Consider the following 27,433-nt stretch of genomic DNA (forward strand, 5'->3'; position numbering starts at 1 on the left):
GAACAAGGATGTGTTTTGTCTTAAGATCTTTTGGAAGTTTCCTACAATTGACAGCTTGATCCAGTTCAGAAACATCTGCTGTTGTGTATTGGTTGAATGTTGAATTTGATATGGGACAATCATTTAGTTATGGGGGGATGCTGTGCATGTGTGTAGCTGGCACGCTGGAGTTGTTAGCTGCAGTCATTTTCCTTGGAAACCCAACGTTTGCTTCCAGCGCCTGTTTGGAAATAAAGGTTGTAATGACACAAAACAAAAAAACAAAGTGTGCTGTCATGATGAATGATTGGGAGCGATGCTGTCTTAGTAACAGTAGTCCGAAGTCACTCTGCTGCATTTGGTCAGATTTGAAGCAGATGTCTGCAGGGCTCTCTTTTTCAGCCTGTGGCCGACTGCATAGTTTCCATAACTTGCAGCTCTTACAGCCAGGACTAAGTGGTTTTAATAACACTTAAACAAATCAAATGGTGGACTGTCGTTCTGGCTATCATGGTCCCTGCTGTGAAAAGCACTTCAACCACAGCTACATCTACGTTTGCCACAAGAAATGCCATTTGATTTCCACATAGTTCAACTATTCCTCTAAATCATCCCTGGCTCAATAACTCACTAAAGCAGAATATAAAAGGGCCCATGCTGCTCGTATTGTTTAAAAATCTGTTTCCAGATTTAATAGGTGATACAGTAGATACAAAAAGATGAACAACACTGGTTTGTGCCTTTTTCATCTGGCTGAGTTTCACACCTTTAATGTCATGTGAGTTTAAAATAGTCAGAGCAACGACTTACACTGCAGGTCAGATTGGGTCTTTCCTGTGTGCAGAGGAATTGAATTTCTATTTAAGGTTTTCAGCTGTGAAATGCTGCCACCAACTTCAGAGCTCTCTGTAGCCGAATGCAGAGGCCTTATTATCTGATGGTGACTCGTGGAAAAGTTCATGATTTCCTTTGACCATATTTTGGGATGTCTTCTACCACAATGGTGATGTAGCTCTCAGCCAGCTGCTGCTCTCCTTTAAATTTGTTCATATTTGCTTCCTGATATCGGAGACGATACAGTAGGTACGCATAAAGGGAACAATGCTGGGTTGTGCTTTTTCATCTGGGTAGTTTCACACCTTTAATGTGATGTGAGTTAAAAATAGCTGCTGTGAAAAAAAAGGGTAGTAAAAAGGCTGTGTTGGTGCAAGTACATGATGATATAAATAATACAATAATACATTTCATTACAGTAAATGAACATATGATGTGAAGAAGACACAGACAATGAAGAATATTGATTGTGCCTCAAGTAGCTTTTTTAGAAATGTACATTTCCATAGAAATACACAGTGTGTGTCATAAATGAGCCCCTTGGGACCTGATATGTCCCTTCAGGGGACATTTCTGCTGTAGAATAAAGGAATTACAAAAAAGCTAATCTAAATGGGATTGCCTCCAGGCTAACTCTACCCTGATTCTGTTTCTCTGATAAAGAGGGAGGGAGTGATAGTGAGGATAGAGTAAGAGAGATAGATTGGAGTGTCAGTGTGAATGGAGGCTGGGATGGGAGGTGGATGGAGAATGACGGTGAGGACAGAGAGGGGAGGGTGAAAGAAAAGTTTTCAACCTCCTAAAGTTGTGTCCTTTTACTTTCTGTACCTTACATTTCTCTTCGTCCCTGTCACAAGAGGGCCCCTGCAAGTTGTCTCTGGAATGAAAAGTTTGAGAGATGCACGTGCGTGCTTGTGCGTCAGAGGGTATTAGAAAATTAAATCTGTTTTTACTAAAGCTCTGCATCTGTCCTCAATGCAGCATGTCACACCCAATATCACTTCAGTCCTGCATCTTAGTTTGTGTGTGGGCTGGAGTGTATCCTGCTATTCATGTGTTGCAGTGCAAAAATGCAGATGCCAGATTTTGACAGGTCCACTAAACGACAAAGTATTTCTTAGTACCACAGACTGACTGGACCATGAGTACTACTAAACCACTTAAACACTGCAAAGCTGTGTCTTAACCAGTCACTGACTTCATAACTTGGTATAGAAATTGATCACCATCATGGTTTGACAATCTACTTATGTGTATAAAGAGGTGGCAGCAATCAGTCAGAAACTAACGAGTCTGTGTAAGAACACTGCTGAAGTACTGACAAGTAGGAACAATTTAACACAATGATACGAAAATGTGTCTGTAACAGGCCCAGTGAATGAAATAAAAACTTTAGGCTGATGTTATAAGGGTAGTTTACACGTTTGCATGAATTATGACTCTGCCTTATTTTGTATAATTCGTAAACAATGCCAGAACGTCTGGACAATGGACAGCACTGTGCACGTCTTCTTCAAACTGCCATTAGCATACCTGTCATACGATGAGCGGTTTTATCCAGAGCACCATAAGTCGCTCTATTTTTATTGCGAATGGTCCTAATGGAATTACCAGACTATTTAATATAAAATAGGTCACCAATTCAACTACTTCTGTAAGTGTTGCATTCAAACTGTATTTTTAGACAGAGAAGAGGGCAGCCAGGTTGAATATATCCAGTGTCATATCAGTTTGTATAACATACAATTAACCTAAACTGTGTTTCCAGGGCAACAAGCCCTTGTTTCACACATACCACCGACATATCAAGGTCAACAGAGTTCAGAAAGCAGATAATGCAGGTGGTTGTGCAGCGGATGCACACACACAGACTCACATTTACACCGTACACATTCCTACTCACACATGTACACACTGACACAAACACTGCACAAGTCAGCATACGTGCGTCTTTCTGTAGCTTTGTTTTGACTTGTACTCAGGCACATTTTGACACGGCGTGGTAGTAAATACATCACACACACACAAAGGCAACCATAAACAGAGCGCCAGTGGAGAAACATGGTACAGACTAGAATCAAATTAGGCTCCCTCCTACACACACACATACACACAAACAAACAATCACACACACACAGAGCAGACTGGAACTTCACACTCCAATAAGCAGCACTGATTGGCCTTTTTGGATACATGTTTAGAAGCTATAGAAATGTGAGAGGTGCAATCATACAAAGGTTTTTGACTTGATTGGACTCGGAAATAGCATTTTCTTTGATTCCATTTAGAGCTCTCAGTTAACTTGGTCGTGAAGAAATATAAGTAAAGTAATATTAAATGACCACCTTTAAAGATAAAAACAACTAAATCAGCCATCATAAATAAGGGAGAGATGTGACAGATGTGGGGTGCATTCTCAGACAGTCCCTCCTGGAAAGCATTCATAGCGTGGTACGTGGTTGTTCACACTCAAATGACAGTAACTTGACAGAAAAATTCAAATCCTGCTCACTTTCACACCTCTACTCAGGCGACAAATCACTGCATGAGGTGGTTGTGAATGTTGAATTTTCAGTTTTCAGAAATAAAAACAGTCATAGGGGGTTTAAACAACTCTTCATTCATCTAATTCTTTGGTTGATGCAGAAGTAAAATGTTCTTTCACTGAAGCATTCAGTCAGTGATGAGAGGATAAGTGATGTCTTAAAAATATTAATAGAAAAACAATTACATATCGAACATCTGCAGGCTGCAACCATTTTTGTTCATTAACAAATGCAAAACTCTAATATGGCTTATATGATTGTTTGGCCTATAAACAAAAAATCTGCAAACACACAGGCTTACGTGCACTCACGTATACTGTACACTCACATGCTTGTTCACACACTTGTATCATTGAGGCATTAGATGCTAATGAGGCTTGATGAGGTCCGTAGGCCACACACGAGCACACATACACACTCCATCCTTCTGTGACAGCAGTATCATTAGTAAAAAACACTGAATTAATTAGCAGAGGAAGATAACAAGTGTTGTGGGAGAGCAACATTTTTTTCTGTTCTAAAGGACAGATGATTAAAAGTGTGAGTGTGTCTGTGTGTACATGTGTTGGCTGTGGCCCGTGTAGTGTGTTCGACTTGCATTTGTTTCAGCAAACTCCTGCGGCACTGAACTACAAACTGTAAAATAATATCTGCTTGAAGCTTTTTCCTACCTACATTTATGCCCAGTCGACACACACGTACGCAGGCTGCGCCTCATGAGGTGTGAAGGTTATGTTCTCATGTTACAGAGTTCACACCTCCTCAGTTGGCCGGAGAATCACAGCTGTTACACTTTGTGTGCACACGTATCAAACTCAGAACGTGCTTTCAAATAAATCAGCTGATAGTTAAGTCATCATTTCAGAAACAGATTCTTGCTTGGGCTTCGTAGACTTTGGATGACAGGCTTGTTCTGATGTTGCATTTATACTTTTGTGAAGATGGATGTCCATGTTACACATGTTCAGAAGCCCAAAGCTTGAGGTGAATATTTTTTTGCATGCTGGCTGGTAGTGAAACACCCAGCTTTCAGTCTGGCCAATATGCATTTTATTTGAGAGTTTTTTCAGAACCCTTTGACGTCAAGTGGCGTGGAAGTCCCTAAATGGCCATTCGTTGTCTGCTAAGCACAGCATCCAGCCCAAAACATCATCCTCTGCACAAACGCCCGAATCAGGACCAGCTCCAGCCTGAGTGGCCGTGTTTACAGTACGTGTCATAAAGTGTTTTTTTCGGCTGTGATGGAAAGTTAACCTTGTTTACTTTTCCCAAAGAATAAATGATAACGCAACAATGGAGACAGTTACAGGTCAAAACAGAGAAACACAGCAACATATTTATCTGTTTAAGGGGCTTCACTAACACCGTTTTCACAACCTGCCCCTGCTACATGCTGAGCTCTTTTGGCTAAGTTGTTGCCGAAAGTCTGGTGCTGCGTTCCAACTGGGCATAGTTCAGTCCCCTGGAAGTCTTCCACAAACTGCCCAATCAGACCGGAGGGGGAGTTTAGGAGCTCAAACAAGCCTCCTTAGTTTCAAGGCCAGAGGAGCTGTTGCATGAAGAGGCATTAGAAACATATCAGTAGAGCCTAAGACTATAATATAAAGGCTAAATTAAAAATAATACATAGTTGTAAACATGTCAGGCTTTTGAAAAAGAGAAGAGAAAGTCTAGAGGCTAACATCACGTCCATATCCTCAACTCACTCACTCAGCTTTTACATCGGACAAACTGCCACACGTTTTCTCATGAGCACAATTGATGTTTCAAAATCCTTTGTCAAGATCATTATACAAACCCAAAAATAGTTTTGTTTATTCACTGGATGCGGCTTTAAATTGGTGCCAGCCTTTTACTCAAACAAAAGAGTGATTTAAGCTTCAATTTAAATGGACAAACCCAGAAATGTAATGAGAGAAACTGAAATATGTGATTTTCACTTGTTCTTCATAATTGTTCAGGACGTGCGAGCGTGAAAATGATAGTTTTTACTACACTGAAAACCAGAAAAGACGTGAAAGAGAGAGCGAGAGACAGAAGAGAAGGGAGGGTAGGTCAGCGGATTGACAAATGAGCCCTAACCAGCTGCCTCCACAAAACACCATCGCCTTGGCAACTGCTGGTATGAGGAGAGAGGGACGACAAAAGAGAGACTCCGAAAGAGTATTGGGGGAGAAGGGATGCAGAGTGAGTTAGTGATAAAAGAAATGAGGGGGAGAAAGAGGGGGCGTTGTGGTGTGGAGAGAAGAAGAGGAATATATACAGTAGATCAGGCGACCAGATGTGGGATCTATAGTTTGTTGTTACTTGTTATGATGTTAATTGTTCTGATTTTTCTGAAGGCATGAGTCATTTTGCCTTAATAAACTGAGGATGTTTATTGCTGTTGAACAGCTACTTGCTGAGATTTTTTTGCTAATTCATTTAATGTTAAAACTGCATTTTGATATCAGAGAATGTAAATTGTCACAGATTGACACAACATGCACAGCTCATGAATGCTCTGATGTAAGGGTTGAGCAATTCCCTGCTCTAGGGTAGAGGAAGTAGTTTATTCTTCCACTTTCAACAAAAAAAATCTTTAATAAATCCAAAGAAGAAGACACCAGAGTAGTGAATAGCTGAGCAGTAGTAGTCAGAGAAGTTGTTTAACATGTGATTTATAGGAAATTCAGAGCACAGTTATTACACCAACTTTAGGTTAGTCACCATTCCTCTGTAAAGGCAGTGCTCTCTGATTTCACTGTGTCACAGCTCCTGTTCACAACAGTGCCATCCAGCTCATTGAGCTGCTAGAAGAAAGGCTTATCCCATTACACAGCCACACCCACTTCTCGGTGATGGCTCGCTTTACAATTCCTCTGCACGTTTTGAGAATGCAGCACCTGAAACATGTAGGGATGCTTGAACAAGCTTAAAGGGTGAAATTCTTTTTTATTTCTGACTTCTGACTTTGTGGCTGGGAGCTGTGGATGTTTCTCACTACTATTTGCTGAGAGGAAGGCAGTGCTGTCGAAAACAAAGCAGCGGGTATAAATCTCACAGGACAAAAGGCTGATAGGGCCGCGCTTTCTTCCACAAACCTGCACATGATGTCAGCTCTGTTTTTACAGTCAACACTTTTATTGTGAAAAGCCAAAGGATAATGTTTTATCTCATATCAGAGGATGTGTGCTTTAAAGCATTATTCCCTAGAACAACAGTGGCAAGTGGACTCGTGCTGTGAGGAGCAAACGTCAAGGATTGACTCTGCTTTGCTTCATGTTACACGACCAGAATTCACGATGATGTGCCTCAGCACACTGTGCGTTTACATGCACTTAAGTATCTGTGTTATTTAAGTGCTTGCTGTTATGCTGCAAGGGTCCAAATCTGTTCAGCCTAAACTATTCCCATATTTAGGGATGTTCCTCTGTGGAGCACTTAATCATCTCACTTGCAGCAAAGTTTAGAAACTAACTCTCATGACACATACAGTTTGTCAGCCTTGCCTTACAGTATGTGCTCTAACCCTCTTTCAGTGTTACCACACAGCTAATCAGGTGAAACTACATATACACTTTGTGCATGGATCATTAGTGAAGAGGCTGCCGTAATCCAGACTCAAACCTGTAGCATCTTCTCCTATGGCACTGCTCTTTGCTCTTTGCCATCTACAAGAGATTCGCTTTAATAAGAGCGCTGATGTATTCCCCGGCGTGTCTGCCTGTCTGCTCTAAGTAGTTTTAATGGATGACTATGAGCAGGCTAATACTGTTATGTTGATGTTAATTTTTTTGGCGAATGGGGCCTGTGATATTGGAACTGGATCTCACCAGGTTATTTATCCTCCATGTTAGTCACAGAGGCGCAGCGGAGGCAGGAACACTGCCAAATGTGTGTCTCTGCTTGTGTGAGAGGGAGTTTGGAAACAGATGTATCATCATTGTTTATAATCTGGATTTTTTCAATTGAACGTGTTAAACGTTGTGTATTAGAGCTCGGCCACGTGAAATCTGATGCCCTGTAATCGTCAAGTTGAGGTTGCTTTAATTATTTCTCAAAACATAAAGGGGGGAAAAGTGCTGTAGGGTTTCTTACGGATTCAGGGAAGGCTTAAATGAAGGAACAATATGACGCATTACTACTTATTACTTTTATTATTACCTATATATTATCTATATATAGTTTTATTTCTTGAGTCTGATTTAAATTGCACAGTTTATAGTTTAGTAGCAAAGTTTATCTGCACAAAAATGAGGGGATTTGACTGGTTCAAATAAATGATGGACTATTATTATTATTATTATAAGATGTTATAGTCATGGGAAAACAGGTCAGGTCAGGTACTAAAGATGTTGATGAGGGTTCAGGGTTCAGGTCTCAGTTTTAGGCTCGAGCAGACTATTAGTGTGTTTTTATAAGAGTGAAGTAAACCATATTTGAATTAATTATAGTGATGCACGTAATCGGCGTGTGTGTGTGTACAGTACATGTATGGTTTCAGTTTGCACATGGACACCTGCTCTGCATGCAGAACACACAGCACTTGCTTGTTCTTTCTTCCCCAGCATGCCGTTCTATTAGTGCGCTGCTGCTGCGGGTAACCGCGGCAATGGCTGGTGCATTGTGTGGTCAAACGCTGCCAGTTGTAGTAAAAGCTCAGACCATTTCATGCTCTGCTGGGCTTCTCCTTCTAGCTCCCTCTTTTACTGTGCCGCTTATTGCAGTAGCAGAGACGGGAGAAGCATGAATGTAAAGAAAGAGTTGGCTGGTAAAGGAGAGACCTTAGAGAAATAAATAGTGGAGGGAACATTTGCTCTTTCACTAACAAGGAAACGAGAGACAAAGAGAAACAACCTCAGGACAAACAAATATTCTTTAACACACAAAACTACAGCTCTAACCCTGGTCATAGAGCGCTCCTTCTTTACCTTTCATATCATCGTCAGCCACTCTGATATCCCTCAACCCTGCTTGTTTTTCAGATCCCACTGCTTCACGTTGAAGACAAATTCTACTAATGTGGATTCATTCATTTGTAATTAAGTACTTTTAGAAACTGTCCGTTGCCTTGCCCACTGTGTTGGTCCAGACTTACACTGTATCTCAACAACTACTCATCAGATTGCCATGACATTTTGTACATACTGTCATGGTCCACAGGGGGATTAATCATCCCAATTCCCTTAAGTGATTGTTCATTGATTCTCGCTTTCCCTGAAAGTTATTCCTGTCCTATATCTCAATGAGCTGAGGATTAAGGAGCGATGTTTGGGAGGAGGTAAGTGACCAACACACCCTTTTATTGGAAACCTGGGTCTAAGGAAAAGTGGGGACATTGGGACCTACCCATAAATACTTTGATGATACCCTAACTCAGGCCGTGGTTTGTGACTAAATACCTGAAAAACTAATGGCATTCCAGAATCGTTGTTCATGTTTTCTCAGCTCCTCTTTACCTCATTCCAACCTTTTTCTGTCATCGTGGTAAAGTGATGTCAGCCTGCAGTGAGATCCAGCAGCACCAATGAGTCTGCTGCAGTGTAATCACACATGATAGCTGATTAATTGGACCTCTTAGCTGGAATTCTGCTCGGTCTGCTATTGTACACACTCCACGTCTTTGTCTGTGATGATTCCCAAGACAACCAGTTCTCATCTGTCTCTGAAAGTATTTTTCTCTTTCCTTCACCTCCCCCTCCATGTATCCTGTGTGACCATTTCTGTTTACAACATGTTAACATAGCGAACATAGTTTTTGTCAGTGAGCAACAAGGGGAATTTTTCCAAAATAGGACGAGACTATGTTTGGCCCGTTGAACAAAAGTTAGTACAGATGTGGTAAATGATGTAAGCAGCGTTTGGCTGCAGACTTGATACGAAACTGTTATGTTTCATGTTGGTGGAGATTCTTAATCATCCAGGTGAAGTGTTTTGTCTTTTATTGTATTAAAACCTGATTTTAACCTGATTGACTTCTAAGTTGGAACCAAACCTGATGCATCCTAAAGGTCCAACAAAGGGGCATTGTGTTTGGAAGGTTGCCATGTCACAGGGTCAAATGAGCTGGGACACTTTGGGCAGGTGAGCTGCCCTTATAGTAATTAATCTCCCACATAGGTGCTCCACTGTCAGCTGTGTACTGCAGCTTTGTATGTGAATTTTTACAGATTGCTGGCAGCTGTATCTTGCTTGTCCTTGAGAGGACCTTTGGGAGCTCAACATTTTTCTTTATATATGCAATAAGTTGAATACTGTACTGTGTAGTTTAGACACAGTGACACAAACCTCTTTTATTATCCTATCATTGTACCACTGGGGAAGCTGAGGGGACAGGGTGTGGCCAACATCATTGTAATCAAATAGTGACCTGCCCAGGGTGCACCCCCACCTCTCACCCCTCTGGTAGCCACTAGCCAACATTTCACTGATAAAAAAATATAGAAGCAAACATCCAGAGTGAAGTCTGTGGACAAACAGTCAGGTGAGTATAGAACTGTGAAAACTAAGTGGAAGTTAAACTGATTTGTGATGCTTAGTGGCCTGAATCACTGCAATGGACCCGAAGCTTAGCTGGGAGATATATCTGATAGCAGCCACAGTGGGGAGAGTGACACACACACATGCACACACACCCACACACAGTCCCTCCTTTCCTGATTACTGTATTGCTTGCTGCATAGTACAATGCTCCCTGGTTAAGTGTGGTGCTGGACAGTGCTCTCTCTCTCTCTCTCCCTCTCTCCCTCGCTGCAGCAGCTGCAGTGTGAGCTAATCTGTACAAGCTCCATGGTACAGAATCCCAGGCTTAGAGATCTGATACCGATTCATCTGTCTCTTTTTCATCTCGTTCTCTCTCTCTGTACTGTTCAGAGATGCAAATATATTGCATCCACATGCTCTCTCAATGAAACACACTGATCAGGAGAATCTGGGCTCTGATCTTTGATTTATTTCACCTATTAAATCCACTTCAGTCATGAGCAGGGATTTAGATGAAGGGGGAGGTGGATTAGAGATCTTTAAAGCTGCATGGAACCAAAATCTGTGATTTCTTTGCAGTTATGTCATTTTATTACCCATTTAAATTTAAAGCCCAACTTCCAGATTCTTGCACAGCGCTGGTTCTACCCCATAGCAAGACAAGCATGGTCTGCATATGCACTCTTACTGTTTGGCAGAAAGGCCGCTGTACACCAGTCGTGGATTGCGATTCTAAGAAGCAATATTCCTTGATGGTGGAAAAACCTTGTCATGCCACTAGATTAATTTTCCTTATAATCTATGATGACTCGATGCCCCAGTTTGCCAGGGACAGTGTGTGGATTCAGTGCTTAGTCACAGACCCAGACAGTTCTTTGGAAGTACACAGATCAATCACAGTGTCCTTTTATCTCCCCTGTGTCCTCTTCTTAATCTTGAGAAACTTGTATTCACTCATAAACATCTTCAGGGTCTCAGACAGAGTAGCTACAGGCTCATCAATCTGATTTTAAATTTGATTAAATAGAATAAAAGTCATGAAAGTCAGCTAATTAATCTAAGAATAGTCTTGGTCCTGAAACGTTTCATGTTTTTTTATCTACACATTCTTCAAAGGCAGCAGATATACATGAGTTGGATTCCACAATCTTTCCTTTTTCTCTCTCCTACTGCAACCAAAAACAAAACAATCTGGCCACTGTAGGCGCCAAGCTACCTATGACTTTAGCCAAAAAGATGAAAATGCCATCATGAACTGAACTAGGAAGGAGCTTTTGGTTATACTGCAATTTCCAGTTTAATAGCTGCTCACATGAAAGGATGGAAGTGTGATAAGGGGTGAGTAATGAGTTTTAGGGTTGGAGAGAGTCAGAGGAGACAAAGAAGTCATTGGATTTGTGCCACAATGTCTGGTGACCTCACATACTCTCTGACTCAACAGATGTGGATCGCTGAGATAAGCCTACCATTGGACAACTGCTTCCTTCCTTCCATTGGTATGATGCCCATGTCTTTAAGCCAGCTAACTCATAGACTGGGAAGGAAACAGCTTGGCTTTGCAAAAGGAAACAGTTTGCGGGGGGTTATTGGGACTATTTATTGGCTGGGAGCGGTGAGCAGTAACTCTTGTGTCTGTATTTATCAAGCAGGCAGGAGAGTGATATCAGTCTCCAGTCATCTAGCTCCCAGTGACAAAGTGAATGCATGTACAGTATTTCCCAAACGATTCCTTTAAGCTTGTTCTCACAACAAATAAATAAATAAATAAAAATGAGCATGCAACAGACACATACACACATATAGATGAGAATATCTACTGTGGCACTTTGTGACTTTTGTGTATTATCATGTGGCACTGACAGCGTTTTTCTATCACCGCCATTACCCTCAAGCTGGTCTTGAAGCCGCACAAGTATACAAAACCCTGTAGACAAATGTTGTGTGCATATAAAGTCTGTGTGTGTATTCGAATAGAGAGATGGTTCATGTAGCTCTGTGGAGCTTTTTTCTCACTCACTAGATTATTGATTAGGTCCACTTGAAGTAAACATCTCCACACTGCACATTTACAGGAAAGAAACATGGAAACCAGTTTAATCCAACACCTTACTGGCTCTAACAGTGGCCTGACATGGAGTGTGTGTATGACTTAGCATGCAACATGATAATGGATGTATGGCCAAGCATGTGTTCGAGTTCATGTATCTACAGTGTTTACAGGTAGTTGGGCTGTATATCCATAATGTATGTGTGTGTGGGCACAGATATTATGCAACAGATAAATTATACATAATTCTTGATGTCAGTTTGGGTCCTTTGGGATCTGACCCCACTGAGTTCTCCCGCGATCCCAGGAATAAGAGTACAATTCTGTAATTCCAGTTGGGAATTCCCTTGCATCTTTTAATGGAACCTGGACTGTGATAGTGCATATTCAGCAGAATGATTCGGTGCATTTGTGAGTGTGTGTAATCTATCATTGTTTGGTCGCCACGGGATTTGGATCCAGGTTTAAAATGGACAGATTATTATTTGACCTGTGTGGTCTCACATCTGGGTGTAAAACCCCTGCAGTGTTGCAGTAGGAGTTTGATTCTGAACATGGACATTTGTTTAGCACAGTAACATCTAAACAGATCCAGATACACAGTTAACATAATGTTTCTGCCACTGGGGAGAGAGAATAACCACTAGTTTCCAAAACAAGTCACCTAGTTTTTTTTACCAGGATTTGTTTAAAAACTAATAAACCAAGTTCAATCAGTCTTTCTCTAGAGACTCAGCATTTTCCTCCATTTTAAGATGCATGTTGTGTATAAATAAAACTTGTAGACCCTCCATGAACTGGCCTCACTATTAACCACCACTGCTCTCAAGACTCAGTCGAGCACTGACTGACATATACACAGCGTTAATCCGTTTATGTGTGTGTATTTCTTCTGTTTCCTTTCATCTTTTGTTGTCTTCCAGCTGTGCTTCCTGTATGGAAAGAAACATGGGTAAGTTTGTTAAGGCTAATTGCAGACCTTTAATGAGATGGATACTTACTGACAGGACTCTGGAACATTAGCTGTGGACATCTCACCTAATTAAGAGGAATGAGGTTTTTTGTTCTTTTGTAAGGCTATTATGAAGTTGTCAATAGTAGGTAGGCAGATCAATAATAGGAGAAATGGAAAAGAATAGCAGCATTCACTGTTTTGCTTCACAATTAGAACAAATAGTAGTAATAATTTATAGAATTATTACAAAGACTCCTTGAAAATAATTTTAGGTGGGGTCAAAATGGGAAATGCAAAATGGCCAAAATTCATTGTTAAACCTAAAACCATGGAAATACAGGCTACTGGAATTTAACATAACAGTGTTAAAGACATTAAAAGAACAGTATGTCTTTGTAGTAATATGTACTCTATATTTAACATGTTAGCTATGCATTAATATTTAATACTGTATTTAAAACAAGGTCATTGCCAGTCATTTGAAATGTCATCCTGGCATAATATTTATGTTAATATCAACCCCGGTACCCAGAGGGGAGGGGAGACCTCCAGGAAAAAGAGGCAGCTGGCAAAACAACCCCAATGAAATGGACAGGGTGAGCCCGGTGTGGAGAGTGAAGCAAATAAATTAACTCCGCCATCTATCAGCAATGGCAGGTCTACATGTTCGGGGACTGAGCTATCCCATAATGCCCTGGTGGTCCTGCTGCCTGTCTCCGTGGTGACAAGTATCTCCCTAGTGAGCCATGATTGGATGAACGGACTGTCAGAGTGGACTCAGTGATTGAATGTGTGTGTGTCTGTGTGTGTGTGTGTGTGTGTGTGTGTGTGTGTGTGTAAAGATCTATGACTTCACATAGTGACAGTGAGAAACGTCCTCACGCCTGCTTCATATCTCATGTGCTCACACACACAGGCAGACGTGTTTTCATCACTTGTGAGGACACTGTGTTGACTTCACTCAGAGCCCTGACACCCTAACCCCTGTCCCCCAAACCTGAACCTATCACTAATATAACTGTCGAGGCCACCAGTGAGCAGCAGAACACGTTTTATCAGCCAGTTATTACAAACAGGTCCCTATTTAGGCATGTGTCAGGTGCGGGGTTGCAGTTAAATGACATGATATTTCCAACATAGTGTTGCAGTTGAGATTGTTGTGCGTGATTGTTACTGAGAAATGGAAACTAGTGCATCCAAAACTGGCCCGGAGGTCACCCTGAGACTTTGAGGCCCAAAAATGGTGTTTCTTTTCCTCTTGACATAAATATATGGACTCTGTGTGTGGTATCTTTAACCTTGACGGAAGGGCAGCAGCAGATACACAGTCACCTGTAAGCAGACACAAACAGTCACACACACACACACACATTGATTTTCAGGGAGGGACATTGTGGATGTGATGTTTATCAACAAGAACTGAAATGTCTATTGAGCTTATCAGAGGTCTGTTTGTAGAACAGAGTAACAATTATTCTGTTTTTGTTCAGTGAAATGATTTGAAGTTGTTTATTTTCTCTGACATGTTTAGACAATCAAATGTAAAAGCTCACATGATACGTGTAATTTAATATATTCATGGACAAAACCTGAACTTTCTGTGGGATTACTTCTGTAAGAATCGCGGGGCTGTATTGTAACGTAGTCAGGCCAGCGGTGGATGTAGGCTATCAGCTGATCGGGCTCCTAATGTAGCACACAGAGTCCCACGATGCTGCAGAGGACGAGAGAGCGGGAGAGGGAGTACAGCCTCAGGCTCTCCTTCTTCCTCTCTCTCTCTATCTCTCTCTTTCTCATGTGTCCTCCTCTATCACACGTTCACCCTCATTTTAACTTTCTCTCAGGGATACTTTAAGTCTTTCATCACTCTCAGCTCTTTTCATATGATCTCTTTGAACTTTCTCTCACTGTTATACTCACTGACGAGTATTGCACGATGGCAATTTTGAATATATTTGGTTCTCTGACTTAATACATTACATCTTTAGGAGATTGTCCATTTGCAAACTGAAAGTATTATGTTTGAAGCTGGTACATTAGTTTAACATGTTAACATGCTGTATTTATCAGTGGCTTGTGGTTAAAATTAAAGTCCCGGAAATGTCTGTGAAATTAAAACTGAATGGGCCACACTATTCTGTATTTTACCCTCTGACATGTTTTTTTTTTTTTTATTTATTCAGATATTTATGCGTCATCTGGACTACTGTCCCTCATGCATCAACGTAGGTGGTTCGTGGGTGTCTCTGACGTGTTGATATTTTTCTGTTCTGGCTCTGAATTTTGCTTTAATTTCATCCAAAAACGAGCCTGGAGCACTTTGAATTGTTGGCAGCCCTCTGCAAGCAAGTGGGAGTAAATGACAATCAATACAAACCACTGCATCAACAAAAGATAAACCAACCAACACAGTATTAAAACAAGTGAATGAAGAGGAGGAAGAACAAGTGGTTGAGAACAGAGAGGAGTTCTGGAAGACCTGCTGACAATACCCAGCAGTTGAATATTGCAATTAATTTGATATTAATCGTAGTGTTTGACGCCCAATATGCATTTTTTTATCACTTACAATGTCTTACTGGTCAACTGCGATACATTTTAAAAGCATAGTTCAACCTCTATGTCTCTTGTTCACTCTGATAATTGCATAGATGCAATACACTCACAAGCTGAACAGCATGCGACAGCCAGACAGCAGGTAATGTAGGACTGTAAATGGTTCAGACACACACACAGATTGGTCTACTGTTGCCCTTCTGTCTGTTGTATGTCACACAGAGAACAAACAGGGACAGGCAGACACTAGCCATGCCCTGCTGTTTAGACACAGATCTGTGTGTGTGTGTGTGTGTGTGTGTTATATCCCCTGCTGTTTGGCAACGCCACCATGCACATGATCAACAGAAAATGTGTATCTGCTCTGGTGGTGGAGATGTGTTAAGTCTCACTTGTCAGTCACTGATGCCGTATAGAAATGTATTTATTAGCTGGGGAGAAGAAACACACAAGCAATGGACGGTGTGTCCTCTGAATGATCTGAATGATGGTTGCCTTCCCAAATGTTGTGTGACTGGCAGCTTGAGTCATCATCCACTGGAGGGGGCATTAAAAAACAAATCTTAATAAATCCAGGAATTCCACTTCACTGATCAGAGGTGCTGCTGATTTAGCACAAGACAGCATGTGAACCTGGTCCTGGGCTGCAAAGTCACATGAGCATCGGCGTGGCTTTAGTGCTTAAAATATAATCTCTGACATGTAAATGCTGCAGCGTTGAGGTTTCATCTATGGTTTTAACTCTTCTGTATGTATTTAATAAATCATGCACTCACTGTGGGAGTGTACTCTGCATTATCACTGTATGCAGTTGTAGCCCCACACACACACAAACACACACACACACACACACACACTCACACACTGCAGCCTTGTGTGTTGTAAGGCTGTGATCAAGCTCTACAGCATGTCAATAACTGAAATGAGTTTTATCCCCAGGGGCTATGCACATTCATACACTTAGCATAGCAAACGCATTACACATACACGTACACACACACTGAACGTAGCCTATAATAAAGACCTCTCCACGCTGTGACATTTGTTGCAACACTGTGCAGTAATTCAGATGCAGCTTTGTACATAAATATACAGTACACAAACATACTGTACACAGACTCACTTTTTAGATATGTTTGAATTAGTGAGGAGGTAAAGGAGGACGTGAACAAGAAGAAAGGAAATTGAGATTGAAAGTGAGGTGCAGTGAGCAAATGAAAAAGAAGCGAAAAGAACGACTGAGCAGAAAAATACCATTTCCATTGCTTCACACAGCGCGAGGGAGAGAGGAAGCCATAAGGATGATGGCAAAGTGACAAACGTCTGGCCATAAACTGAAGCCAAGAAAAGATGGATCTAAGGGGAGGGAGGGATGAAGGAAGGGTGAGAGAGAGCGAGAGAGAGAGAGAGAGAGGGGGGAGGAAAAGACAGAGCAGAATATGTAATTAAAGCTGCGATTACCAGGGTCTGAAATCATTTCTCCCAGTCTGCTGTGTTGCACTTGGCTTCTGGTGCATCTCTGGAAACTCTAAATGACATCAGTCGTATCATGGAGTGTGTGTGTTTGTGTGTGTTAGAGAGAGAGAGAGAGAGAGAGAGAGAGTATATGCTTTAACATTAAGTTTTACATTCATAATACTGATCATGTTCTTAAATATTAGGTATCTACCTACAACAAGTCTGGTCTGATAATTAAAAATTCATATGACACATTCAGATATCAGCTACGCCCTCCTTAATTTGACACACCTGTTTTCAAGAGCAACTTAATCCAAATGCTGGAGGTAAGTTTCAAATTAGGTGTGAATGAAAGGTAACTGAGAATGTGATTTCTGAAAGTGAAACAAGACGTTTCTCTAGAGTCAACATGTATCACCCTGCTGAATTTAAACTACAGCACAGTGTCACTCAGTTCACATGGGTTTAGATACTGATGCTTTAAAATATGCCCAGATTGGCATCATTACTGGTCCTCTGGAGAGGCTTGGGACATCTAGTGATGAGTTTCCAGTAAAGCCTGAATGTTGAATTAGTCTTTTGAACTTCACTGCTACATGGTGCTGAAATGTCACCATCCTTTCCTCCTTTCATTGCTCTCCCCGTGCTTCATCCTTTATCACTTTCTCTCTTCTTCTTCCTTCCACCATCCTCTCATTTATCCATGCATTCAATCATTCCCTTTGTGTTTCAGTAGCGGTTGGAGTAGATTTATGTCTCCTTACACAGAAAAAGAAGCCTACACCTTTTACTGCCTCCCATCGCCGACACACTCACGTGCACATCGCACGCATGCACAGGCAGCCATACACTGCAAGCTCATGCATGTAGTGGATTAGTATGACATAAGATTATTGCTTTAGCATGTCACAGAAAACACAGACTGGCTTTAGTGTCTTGCTGTTCATTTCTCCTGACATTTTCTGGCCGCCTGTGTGTGTTTTGCAGTGTTAGCATGCTAGTAGTTTCCATACCAGACCAGCTCTATTTTAAGACTGGTGCTGACATGAAAGGGAAAAAAATGAAAAGGGAAAAAATGATAGAGTAGAAATAATGATATTAAATGACAGGAGAGAAAGATGAAGAAGGTTTGAAGCTTTGAATGTGAAAGGAGGAGGACGTGGGGGGAGTACATTTACACTGTAAATCCAACAGTGGGCCTCTGCTGGAGAGTGAAGTCCGGGTTTATATTGTGTTCGACCCGTTCGCTTCCATGCCTCCCTCTTTCCTACTCTTTCCATCCCCCCTTTCCTTCTCTCTCTGGGGACGCTCTCACAGGATTGTTTCCATTCCCAAGCATTCAAAAAAAGACGAAGTTGCAGGGGTCATTGTGTGTGTGTGTGTGTTTATGTGCATATCTGCGTGTGTGTTAGTAGGCGTGGGAGTGAAATGGCTGTTTCTGTGTGTGTGTGTGTGTGTGTGTGTGTGTGTGTGTGTGTGTGTGTGTGTGTGTGTGTGTGTGAGGTGCTATTGATCAGGTCTCTCCTCCATCATTGGTTATCGGAGAAGGCAGCAGGCCCAGCGCACTGCTCCACATTACTCACTGTCTACTCACACACACACACACACACACACACTGGCTCTATTCTGTCCTCTTTTTTCCCCTCTAATAGCAGATAATGTATTCAAATGAAAGTGGGCTTTGTGGATCTACATGATTAGACATTTTCATATTGCACATTGAGCTATACAGGTTGTTTTAAGCCATCCCATCCTCATCCATCATCCTTATTCTCCAAAAATACATCCGCATCTCCACCCTGAAAGTCACACACTGACTGAGCTGAGGTCTCACCAGGTCCTCTAAACTAATCTCTCGACTTTAACCTTTCACCCAAAGTGAACCATGTCAAAATCCTTGCACATTCTCATCTGTAACATAAAAGTATAACAGCATTTGTGGAAATAGGTACTTATACACATGTGGATTTTTAAGTGTGTCACATCAAGCTATAGGACTATAGGAATGTGGGGCTCACAAATCTGAGCTGTCGTGCTTGTAGCATTATTTCGCCCACTCGTGGTGTCAGTAAAAGTCCTTATTCACCTTTTCAACTCTCCTGAACATATGACTTGGATCTAAAGTGGAAATCGATGAAGGGCTCCACTAACTGTCGGATGGAGCGCGGCAACACACACAGCGTGCTGTCATTTACACTGGAGGAGCTGTACTTAACAGAATCGAACCAAGTGGAGGTGCACTGTACTTGACAAAAGAAAATACAATACAAGGTCAAATAGAGGCAATTATAGATGCATACAAAGTAATATAACTGGTTAGGGGCCACAATTTGAGATTGTGCAACATAATTATCTGTGTGTGTTCTTATGTGTAGTGAAATGTTTATTTGACTGAACACAAACAGTAGGAGGTTAAAATCTTTGGTACACTCCACATGGACAGTGGGAGGTTCTGATATTTCTGTGGTCTCCCATGAGCTCACAGGAGGTTTTAATGTTTTTGTAGAGTCACTTGAGAACCCAAAAGGTTATCGTGTTTGGCAGACCTAAGGACACAGCAGGGGGGGTTTTTAATGTTTGCTATACTGACTCCATCACGTTCGAGTGTTTAGCAGTCTTTTTTTTCTTTTTTGCACAAGAAACTCTGGATTACTCCATAGATTTGACAGGGAGAAACAGTCGTGTTCAGTAAACCCCAGTGTGCACAGTGTGCGGTTCTGATCTTCAGTGGAATCGATGCAGACACAGGAAGTGTAATGTACAGTAGACTCTCTGGATACATCAGGCGGTTCTGCTGTTGCGGTCTATGAAAATATTTGGTCGCCAGCCTTGAGACAGCAGTTATAAAAAATATTTAGTCAAATCTATCGATTTAAGAGACAGCATTAGGACCTATTGTTAAATCAAAGGTGGAGACAGCAGTGGACTCTATAGACACAGCAGGAGGTTCTGGTTGACTGTGGTTCTTCCCTCCCAAGACGGTGGAAGCCTCTACTCTTCAGCGAAATGAGTTCAGGTCCCAGAACAGCAGGCCACGCTGCTCACGTCTGCAGTGACTTAAGAGTGAATGGACTATTAGTTTCACACATTATAATGCAGAGTCAGAAGGTCCTGTCTGGTCTCTCAGGTGGTTACAGGATGAATTACACTTAGACTCCTATTAAACACTACACACCAGGGTAACATTAAACACACATAGGTATGCGGTCTCACTCTGACTTTGTCTTTTTCTCACATGTCCCTAGGGTTAACTCATATCACTTAAGTTACATTTGTCCACAAAGTGTGAACAAAGGCTCCAACATTCTCTGAGTCTGCACTACTGCCAGGGGTAAAACCACTCCACTGAACATGCTGAATCGCCTCGAATGAAATCCTGAAGCTGTAAAAGATTTAAACAGTCTGTTCTGATTATTTTGCCTAATACCTCTAATGATATTTAAAAATGAAAATGAGCCAGGTTTCAACCTTTTGGGGTCTTTTAAGGCCACTTTAAAAATGCCTCGGCCAGTCATAGCTCATGAAAACGGCTATCCGGTTTGTATTTATTATTCTACAAGCAGTCCTCAGTGTTTTAAGAAGTGTCTTGCATCAGAGGCTGAATGTCAACAGGCCTTCCTAATGAACTCTAAGCCTGTCGTCTGCTGCGACGCAGCATGGTACGACATCTGTCATAATATGCACAGCCACACTTGTGTATGTGCACACAGGGAGACAGAAAGAGCTAGACAACAGGTGTGTTTTCTGTTACAATTATTAAAGTAGATCCTTTAGCCCCTACAGCCCTCATTTTCCTCAGTTCGTTCTCATCCTCTTTCTTCATCACCTTTCACCTCCTCATTACTTCTTGATAGACCAGAATAAGGTGTTTTGCTCTGTAGGACACTGAAGATCAAAGTGTGAGATCAGTGAATAGAGTAGAAATCCACCTAGTCTGGTACAGTATGTCTAGGTCACAGATTTTCTCAGAGAGTGAGCGGTCTTCCCACTTGTTATTCCCGCTGGTCATTCCCACTGATATTCCCAGCAGTATTCTGGTTAAAACGGGGGCAGCGATCTGTTTCCCAGCGGATACCGGCCTGCTTCCGTTCCCCACTTCCACTGTCCTGGTTCAGCCACGTATTAATAGCATCTACCTACGGCGATGTCTGAGGGTGTATGTGTGGGTGTGGGTGTGTGTTTGGATCTGCGATTGTGCATTTTGGCTACAGGTGGAGTGGTTGCAGAGGAATAGTTCTTCTGAAAAGTTTAGTGCATCCTATTAAATCCCAAAACAGAAATATATCATCTCTGTGTGAGTCACAGTAAAACTGAATATCTGTATCCTTCTTCAGAGAAACCAAGAGCCACTGTTAGCCACAAGCTAACCACCTAATAACAGATTGAATCACCAGTTTAAGTCTGTGGTTCATAGTGTGCACGTGTTTGTGTGTGAGTGGTCTGATGCATATCATCATCTACAGTATCAAGAATCATGTTCACACAGATACATATACTCACACACATCTTCCAACAGATTAAATTAAATCTTTACTGCACAGTCTGTATCACAGGATCACACACACACACACATGCACACACACACCCTCCAGCCTCCTTTCTGAATTGTGAATTTGACCTCTAATATGCTAATTCCCAGCAGCAGTTTACCAGATGCACACACACAACAGGGATTTTATGTGCATGCAAATTCATGCATAAAACACACAACTGCAAAACTACTAATTGCCAGTGCTCAGAAGAAAAACTATAAAAACGTGTGCATGTCTTCACATCCCACAGAAAGATGGAGAGCTGTGAAAAAGGCAACTACTTCTTGCTCTAAGAGATCTGGTCTCAGTTAGTCACTGTTAGTTGTTCAGTGTTTAATATTTGTGTCTTTAGTTCCTCTTTATGTTGTCTGGATGCTTCCACCATCGCTAATATCTGCTTATTTCCTTTCACATATAACTTTTTTGTCATTTCCTCCGGCCATTGTGCTCTCTCTCTCTCTCTCTCTCTCTCTCTCTATCTCTTTCTCTCTGTCTCTCTGCACCAGTGTAACATTATCATTGCTAATCTTCTCCCACCTCCAGCTTACATAATTCACTACCTGCTCCAGCTGGGCCTCTTTAAGTAGAAGCTCAAGGCTAAGAAGGAGGAAGATCTCTCCAGGAAGGCAGCAAACAAAAAGCTAAATACTGACTCACTTAGACTGCAATGTGCAGGAAATCTGGTAAATGTTCTATGATGCTTCGCTCAGAACATCTGTGATAGCCATGGAAATGGAATCCAAGCAGCTATATGGTTAAAATGCTTCCTAAAAAAGATGTTCCAGGCAATGTCATCATTTAGTGTGTGCACAGAGCACATCGATCTGGCTGTACTGCACAGAGCTGCAAACAAATGAACAACTCAAAGTTCATTTGATATAAATGTCTTTACCTTTGTTTTTATGTATGGAGGAGGAGTGTTACTGTAAGTGTGTTATATCCTTGCTGAATTGTTACAAACTATAGCTTGTTTGAAATCACAAAGTCTAAACAACATACCTGTACTTTGATTCGATATCATGCAGTATCATTTAATTTCCAATGCAGTAGGAAGATAAAGTATTTTCCTCCCCACTTTATATTTTCTTCACTTCATATTCACCCCTCTCTTTACTGCCCTTTACTGTCTTTGCTCCCTTGCCATCTTGCAGCCCTCTGTCTCCTCTAAACTTACTAACTTTACAGCTTTTTGTTGAATCAGCAGTAGCAGACCTCTCTACGTGCTTCTACTAATCTCTGACATTTCTGCAGTTCTTCTTCACCTCCCTATGAAAGCAACATTAGCAGAGACAATGCAAGTTTACTACAGTGCTGCGGGGCCGAATCACAGACACACAGAGACACACACACATACATGTGTACATAAAATGCATACACACTGTTTTCTCACATTCATACATCACACACAAAGTATACACAAATATACTGCAGATGCACACACAAACATTTCTGCAGGATATCAACTCATCCTTGAACTGTGGCAGGTGGAGAAAAGCAGGGGGTTGTGTGTGTGTGTGCATGTGTGTGTGTGTGTGTTACCCACTGTTAATCCCCACAGCAATAGAGTGGTTACTGTACTATTTTTCCCTTTTCAAGTTCTCCCCTCTGTCTCTCTGCTCACATATCATTCTCATCAGATTCTCAGGGTATGTAATGCAGCAACTATTTGTGTGTGTGGCAGTGCTGACGAAGACACAAGCGTTGTTTTTTGCCCATATGGTGACAAGGAAAGAGATGAAAGACAAATGCAGGAGATTAAATGACAATAAGTTAGCACAATCTAGTTGTGATGGGAAACCAAGCAACAGTAAGCCGTGAACAAGCTCCATTCAGTGATGCTACAGTGAAATTCAGGCCAATAAATAAGGATTCACCCTCTCTGGCTGGCCCTCTTTGTTTCTTCAGGAAAACAGACTTTAACAAGGCTTCATGATAATAATAGTTAGCATATAGTGCAATTCAAGTGAAAGTCAAGTGAGTAGTGAAAACTCCCTTTAGGCTCTGTTTGGGAACACTAAAATAAAGCTTGATTAGCACTCTGCGCCCTTGTTGCAGAAGCTGCATTTGGTCGTGACTTACCACAGGTCAGAGAACCAGCTGCTTGTTGTGTCTCTGCGTAGCCTAGGCGCTCGAGCTTGGCAGGTTTGCAAACGTATGCCATTTCGCTTTAGGAAAAATTAACGGACCATGGCTAAAGCAAAACAATTTGTGTAATTGAATAGTTTGAGAGACCTCAGATTTCCAGCTTGTGAGTGTGTGTAGACATGTTTGTGCAGGCTTCGGTGCAAACTAAACACACACACACACACTGCCATAAGGGTCCTGCAGTTTCCATTCTGTATTCTTGTTGGCCCCTCATAGACTCTGTGAATCATCTAGGATATTGAAATATATACACATATATAAATTTAGTTTATTACAACGTGAATCATTTTCCTAGTTCTTGCTTTCATTTCTGCCAGTTACAATCACACTTTATGAACTAAATAGCTGCTGAGATCTGTGATGACAACACAGCTACAACAAACTCTGACTGGGGACTGGGCAAGAGGCAGTTTAAATAATCTGATGGGGTGTAAACAAAGCAGCATTTATTATCTCAATTACACTTGAGTGTCACCTTGTTCTTTTACAGTCCTATCAGCCTATTCCCAGATCCCCACCCATTAACTTGGTGAGTATCATGTTATCAACAAATGGAATTATGGTTAAAACTACACAAGTGAGTCCCACATTGTAATGGAGCACAATTAACCTTTGACATTTTTAAATGAGGGGAAGAAAATAATGAAGGGGGAAATACAAGAGACAGGAGTGGGAGAGTGATTGGCTGCAACAGCCTTGTTTGTGCAGCATAACAATATGAGATCACTGCAGGCTCAACAGAACGAGTCAGAGGCTGTGTGAGAGTGTGTGTTCATAAACCGAATGTTCAGCTGTGTTTGTGTGTGTGTGTCTCTACTATACCCATTTTAAACCTCACATTTCGAGAAGGGGCTGGTCTGTCACACACACACACACTTACAGAAAGCCTGTAGCACTGCTCCAGCTGCGCTTTAGCTGCCCTCACCATTAATTTGTCTGACTTTTCTCTCCTGTGACTGCTGCTTGTCACAGCCCTGTGCCCTAAAAAACCTGTCTGCTCCCACTGCCTGCTGAATCACATGTATAAGCAGAGATTGGAGATAATTAACAGACGTACCTCATGCATTTTATATAAATAAAAACCCTTTTGTATTATAAAGGTATATATTGCAATATTGATTTAGCCTGCACTCAGAAAAAGTCTGTGCATTTGCTTCTATAAACAATCAGTCCCATTTGCAAGGAATTGTGTTTATATACTGTACAAGTCAACTGCAACTGAGAAATTATTTGTTGGAAGCTTACCTGCGTCACTGAGCCAGTTATAATATGTTGAATAAAAACATGTATTGTGCATTATTTCACAACAGCTAGGGTCAGAGTTACAAACTCTGTCTCTCGCTTTGGTATTTTTGTCTCTCTCCTGTCTCTCTTGTCTTGTTGAAAGGCAGATGTTCAGCCAGATGTTGCTGATTGTGTGTCACTGCACACACTCTGTGAAGTATATCTAGTACCTTTAGGTGCATTTCCTGTTTATTTTTCACTTAAAACCAGGAGATTTGATTCTCATTTGTTATTTATTCACTCTCCCTTTCCACCTATTCAATCCTACACACATTATTTAAATCAAATCATTCACTCTTGTACAGTATAAAGACTTAATTGTCTCTGCATAATAAATGTATGCTAGGCATAAATGTTTTTCCTGAGCCCACTGAAAGGCTGCTCTCTCATTCACATTCACCCATTATAAAGTTTTTACAGTGGAACATAAGAACAGATTATCCCCCATTAGAATGTCAGTAGATAAAATAATTCCCTATATGAAAACAATCTCTACATAATGGAGAGGGTGTTGCATTAAAAATAATCTTTGCCCTTCAGGTTTATATATTTTTTTTAAACTGATTTGAACTGTAAGCATGAGAGGGTTAGAGTGTCCTGTGGTTGATCACTAAAACTCAGATCAGCCTGGAGCTTCTCTCTGAGGACCAGATGGGTCCATCAGGCTGAATCATGCACACACAAAAACACCAAGACTGCCTGTCAACCTGATTCTCTGTCAGTATGTGCCTCAATTTTTATTAATCTCGTCCTCTGTCAGTCTTTTGGTTCATCCATTTTCTTCCCTCTGCCTGTTTTTTCTGTCTTACTGTCAACAATGTCAGAAAAGAGACAACAACACCAACTAACTTTGAATATCTACCATGTAAAACAACAGTGAATTATTTGGCTTATTAGTAATTTTCCCTTTCTATCTCTCTCTATGATGCAATCTTTGCATCACTTCCCTTCACCTTTTCCTTTATCTCTCCCGGTCTGCCAGATGTGTATTCTCTTAATCTTCGCCTACATACACAAACAGCTTGGGAATAAAGAATCTGTTGTTTCTGTCAACATGTTATTTTTTCTGACGTAACAGAGTCACGGAGGTTTGCAACGTTCCTGTGCAGGATTACACTCTGATCTGATGATGCTGGGAGAAATAAAACTGTAAGATCTGCTCAAGATCTGCTGTCTTACTCCTGACTCTGCAAAAATACAGCATTGAGCACGTGACTTCTCTCTTAAGAATAGTCCAGGATTCATTTGGATAAAAAATACAGTTCACTGCAAATTAAGAAAAAATACAACACACTAATTTTCTCATTAAAAAGTCAGTAGCACTGTCAAATCTCCCAATCAGAGTGTTTACATGCACTTCAGTAACCAGGTTAAAGTCAGCTTTTTTAATCAATCTGATTCCTTAGCTGTCAGCTGTTTTCTGACTTACCTGGTTATTTAAGTGCATGTAAACGCAGTCAATATAAAACTTTGATGCTTGATGTTTCCCCTTATTTCCGGTCTGTATATTAAACTTAACTAACTAAATTCAGTAAAGTCAAACTTTTTCTCTAAAATTAAAATGCTGGGAGCCTTTTAAGTCCTCTTTTCCACCGTGGTTAAAACTGATGAAACTGACTTGCAGTTGGAAAAAAAAAAGTGTTGGCACAGCTAGCCTTCAGGCATTTTGAAATTCCTCTGATCATCTGGATGTGAAGCATTTACCTGTCAGCCAGACACACTGGAGCAGAGGGTTGGAGACTAAAGATAGACTGCGAGTCATCCAAGGAAAGTGTAACGCTGCCCAGCCTGGCTGCACTCTGACACTTCCCCATAAACACAGAGAGAAAGAGGAAATCCCAGCTAAGGTTTGATTCTAGTAACGTGTGACAGTGCAGGTCCCGCCACACTACCTCTGCTGTCATCTTTTATACATCTGTCACTCTGCATATTTTATATCCATACTGTGTAAGGGTCTGTACGTGAGCATGCGTTGACCTGACAAGAGCTGCAGAAGCCAGAGGACCTAGATATGTATGCATGTGTGGTAAATATGTACGGTGAAGACAAAGAAAAAGTATATGCTGAATATGAATGCATCTGTGTCTCCTACTTTAGGTTTGCTCCTACTTTAGTCATCCTGCTGGAGTAATTGCACAAACCTATTAGATCTAAACCAAGTAAGGTGATATGAAGACTTCATGGCACTTGTGTGTGTACGTGTGTGTGTCAGGTGAGGCAGCAGCGTGACAGATGGCCATGAAGCCACACTAATCACTGAAAACTGCGAGCAGTCGATGGAGAACCAATTAGCCGTAAACTAGCTCAACTACCTGTGTGTTTGGGAAGAGGTGGTAGAGACAGACTGAGAGCCACGGAGAAGGAGAGAGCGGTAAATGAGGTTAAAAGCTCCTTTTGGAAAGCAGAGCACTTGAAGAAATGGTTACAACTTGTGATTGCTGGGTAGGTTGTTTTTTTTTTTTTTTTAATAGATGTGTATGTGCATAACAGTGTGTGTACATTCTGAGTCAAACCATGTCAAATGAGGTTTGTGACTGGTGTGTAACAGCTCCTATTTGAAACTAGTTTGACAGATAAGTCCATCAGAGATTTTAAATCTGGTTTAATATCAGATAATACTTCTTGTGATTTG

At 41.3% G+C, this 27,433-nt stretch overlaps 1 protein-coding gene across 2 annotated transcripts in view; it reads left to right on the plus strand.

Moving 5' to 3' along the window:
• The window catches only part of slc8a1b (solute carrier family 8 member 1b), a 103,185-nt gene that overhangs the window by 13,248 nt on the left and 62,504 nt on the right, over window positions 1-27,433 (plus strand). The gene's annotated exons all lie outside the window — the stretch shown is intronic.

This window comes from Anabas testudineus, chromosome 15, assembly GCF_900324465.2.
Source record: "Anabas testudineus chromosome 15, fAnaTes1.2, whole genome shotgun sequence".
Classification (NCBI taxonomy): domain Eukaryota; kingdom Metazoa; phylum Chordata; class Actinopteri; order Anabantiformes; family Anabantidae; genus Anabas; species Anabas testudineus.